Here is a 4,196-nt window from a genome sequence, read left to right as displayed (position 1 = left end):
ATCTTAGTTGGCGATAAAAAGGAATTGTAGTACTATAGGAACTACAGCATAGATGAATCTCAAAAACATTACACTAACTTAAAGAAGCCAGACACAAAAAGCTGCATATTGCACAATACCATTGATATGAAATGCCCAGAAAAGGCAATCTATAGGAGTAGAAAATGATTAGAAGTTGTTTGCGGCACTGAGCCCAAGCAGCCGGTGATGACAGAAGCAGCAGTGATGGGGGCCGCAGTGGGTCCAGGCCCATAAGGCGATGACTGAGGTGGCATGACAGATTTTACCCAGAGCTGGACTTCAGAATCAGGGAAACTGAGGACATGGCCAGAGTATTTGACATTGATCTGGACCAGCCAAAGATGCAGGCTCTGAGGATGAGCTGGCGGGGGGGGGGGGGGGGGGGGTTAGTTAAATGAAAGCATGGACCCTGGAGGAGTTGGGCCATAGGAACTTGGCATGGAACATTGTGAGAAACTTGAGGGCCAGAAAAAAATCAGACCAGAATGTTTTGAGCTACTTCAGGTACTTGGTAAAGGGGGCCATGGAAAGGTTTTTCAAGTAACAGGAAATAGTGGGAAAATATTTGCTATGAAGGTGCTTAAAAAGGCAATGAGAGTAGAAAATGCTGAAGATACAGCTCATACAAAAGCAGAACAGAATATTCTGGAGGGCGTAAGGCATCCCTCATTGTGGATTTAATTTATGCCTTTCAGACCAGTGGAAAACTCTACCTCATCCTTGAGTATCTCAGCAGAGGAGAATTATTTATGCAGTTAGAAAGAGAATATTTATGGAAGACACAGCCTGCTTTTACTTGGCAGAAATCTCCAGGGCTTTGGGGCATTTACATCAAAAGGGGATTATCTACAGAGACCCGAAGCTGGGGAATATCATACTTAATCATCAAGGTCATGTGAAACTAACAGACTTTGGATTATGTAAAGAATCTGTTCATGATGGAACAGTCACACACACATTTTATGGAACAATAGAATACATGCCCTGGAAGTCTTAATGAGAAGTGGTCACAATCGTGCTGTGGATTGGTAGAGTTTGGGAACATTCATGCATGACCTGCTGACTGGAGCACCCCCAATCACTAGGGAGAATGGAAAAAAAAACGATTGGCAAAATCCTCAAAAGTACATTCAATTTGCCTCTCTACCTCACGCAAGAAGCCAGAGATCTGCTTAAAAAGCTTCTGAAAAGAAATGTTGCTTCTTGGCTTGGAGCTGGTCCTGAGGATGCTGGAGAAGTTCAAGCTCATCCATTCTTTGGGCATATAAACCGGGAAGAACTACTGGCTCAGAAGGTAGAGCCCCCTCCTTTAAACCTCTGTTGCAAGCTGAAGAGGATGTGAGTCAGTTTCATTCAAAGTTTACACATCAGACACCTGTTGACAGCCCAGATGACTCAACTCTCAGTGAAAGTGCCAACCAGGTCTTTCGGGGTTTTACATATGTGGCTCCATCTGTACTTGAAAGTGTGAAAGAAAAATTTTCCTTTGAACCAAAAATCTGATCATCTCAATTTATTGGCAGCCCACAAGCACCTGTCAGCCGGGTCAAATCTTCTCCTGGGGATTTCTGAGGAATGGGCGCTTCGGCCAGCACGGCAAATCCTCAGACACCTGTGGAGTATCCAATGGAAACAAGTGGAGTAGAGCAAGTGGATATGACAATGAGTGGGGAAGCTCCAACCCCACTTCCAATATGACAGCCAAACTCCAGGCCATACAAAAAAACAAGCTTTTCCCATGATCTCCAAATGACCAGAGCACCTATATATGAATCTCTGACAGAATAATGATTTTAATGAATGAATTTAAGGCAAAAAAGGTGGGGAAGGGATGTGTTAGGATCCAGTAAGGTAGAACAAGAAGACTCAAAATGACAGTCTTGAAGAGTCAGTGTCATTGCATTGAACACTTTAGACAGAGGCAAAATAAACATGGATTTTTTAAAAAATCAATCAATGGTGCAAATAAAAAGCAAAATACTATTGTGGAACTCTTAGGCACATCAATTAATTGATTTCTAGAGACATCTTCTCAATCTCATCAGTGATTTTTTTAAGGTTTTATTTATTCATGAGAGACACAGAGAGAGAGAGACAGAGGCAGAGGCAGAGGGAGAAGAAGAAGCAGGCTCCATCCAGGGAGCCTGATGCGGGACTGGATCCCGGGACTCCAGGGTCATGCCCCTGGGCTGAAGGCAGGCACTCACCCCCCGAGGAGCCACCCAGGGATCCCCTCATCAAGGATTTTCATGTTGATGTCTCAAACTGGCAATATTAAGGGTACAGGATATTTCTTCTGAGTCACTGTTGAGTTCTGATTGTGTTGAAGGAGGGTTATCCTTCCTTTAGGCAAAGTGTGAAATTGCCCGTAATACTTGCAACTAAGGACAAATGAACATGCAAGCTTGTTCAAACTTTTTTTCCAGCAACATGGAATCAAAGACAAAAGAAACTCAAAGATTGATGTCTTAGGTGCAAATAATCTGAATGTTTCTTAAATAAATATATATTTTTCAAATAGATTTTTGATTCAGCTCATTATGGAAAACAACCCAACTTTAAAATCCAAAATTATTGGTTGGTGTGAAGAAAGCCAGACAACTTCTGTTTCTTCTCTTGGCGAAATAATAAAAATGCAAATGAATCATTGTTAAAAAAAAAAAAGTTGTTTGAGAGTGGGGAGCGAATAAAAAAAAAGAGTGCGATGGATCTTGCTAGGGTGATGCAAATGTTCTAAAATTAGATTGTCGTAGAGATTGCACAACTCTTCACATTCACTAAAAATCATTGAATTCTACATTCAAGAGGGATGATTTTTATGGTGTGTAACTTACACCTCAATAAATCTGCTTATAAATAAAGAATAAGTTAACTAACTGGCTTGATAAAATTAGTAGACCACACAACCTGTGGGAGACTTTTCTTATCCAGAGTGCCAGCTGAGACTATCTGAATAGAGCAAATGAACTACCTGCATCCAGGCAGAGTTGCTCAGAAAAGACAAATTTGAAGATTGAGAAAGATGAAAGCAAAGACTATGAGCTTGGGAACTAAGATTTGGAAACTTGGAGTTACCAGGGACTAGACCAGTACTGTCCAATAGGACTCTCTGTGAGCTAGAAAAGCCCATACACTAGCTATTTGGCACATGTGGCTACTGAGTACTTCAAATATGCTAGTGAGAAGGAGGAGGGACACATCTTAAAATTTCCATTTAATTTTAATCTGAAATTAAATAGCAGTATATGACTAGTGGGTACCATACTGGACAATGCAACTTTCGGTTAATACAAAACACTGATCCTTTCAGGCACTTACTCGATCTCTAATCTTAAAGTTATTCATGGTCATAAATTTTACCAACATGGTCCTTTATATTCACTCAACAAATATTTATGAAGCTCCTACTAGAATTTGATAATGCTGAGAGAAGTAGGACATGATACATGTCTTCAAGAGGCTTAGAGTCTAGTAGGGAAAATAATCACACACAAATTGATATATTACAAGAAAGGAAATAGTACCTCAAAAAAGGCCCCAGGAGTTTGGTAGCAATTCAGTGAGGGAAAATCATTTCCAGCTTATATACTGAAAAATCATGGAAGCTTTGGGAAGACTTGTTTAACCAGTGGTCCTAAAAGATGGGTCAGTGTGGTCTCAGTGAGGAAAGAAGAACAAGAGAAGAACAGTCACTTTAAGTCATTTAAAAGAAAGGGTCACAAGTTAAAATAAGTAATGGAAGATTGGACTCCAACTGGGGGCAGGGAGAGGAAGGGTCTTTATTTTTTTTTTTTTAAATTTTTTTTATTTATTTATGATAGTCACAGAGAGAGTGAGAGAGAGGCAGAGACACAGGCAGAGGGAGAAGCAGGCTCCATGCACCGGGAGCCCGACATGGGACTCGATCCCGGGTCTCCAGGATCGCGCCCTGGGCCAAAGGCAGGCGCCAAACCGCTGCGCCACCCAGGGATCCCGAGGAAGGGTCTTTAATTTGGGGCAAATGAATTTATTTTTTTTTCCTGAAAACTAAGGAATCATATAATCAGCTATTGGATCTCCCTAATAAATCTGAAGTATTTTTCTCTCCTCTCTGACCCCCGTGGTGCCTCTGGCGGATCATGCTTTTATCATCTCTCACCTGGCTTAACTATTTGGACCTAGTCCATTTAAAGAAG

The 4,196-nt window shown here is 41.2% G+C and overlaps 1 pseudogene; it reads left to right on the top strand.

Annotated features, from left to right (window-relative positions):
* Positions 1 to 287: 287 nt before the first annotated feature.
* LOC129511066 (ribosomal protein S6 kinase beta-1-like) lies at positions 288 to 1,801 on the top strand (annotated as a pseudogene).
* The last annotated feature ends 2,395 nt before the right edge of the window (positions 1,802 to 4,196 follow it).

Source organism: Nyctereutes procyonoides, unplaced genomic scaffold (assembly GCF_905146905.1).
Source record: "Nyctereutes procyonoides isolate TBG_1078 unplaced genomic scaffold, NYPRO_anot_genome, whole genome shotgun sequence".
Lineage (NCBI taxonomy): Eukaryota > Metazoa > Chordata > Mammalia > Carnivora > Canidae > Nyctereutes > Nyctereutes procyonoides.
The sequence above is the reverse complement of the archived record's forward strand: the minus strand, read 5'-3'. Positions and strand labels throughout refer to the sequence as shown.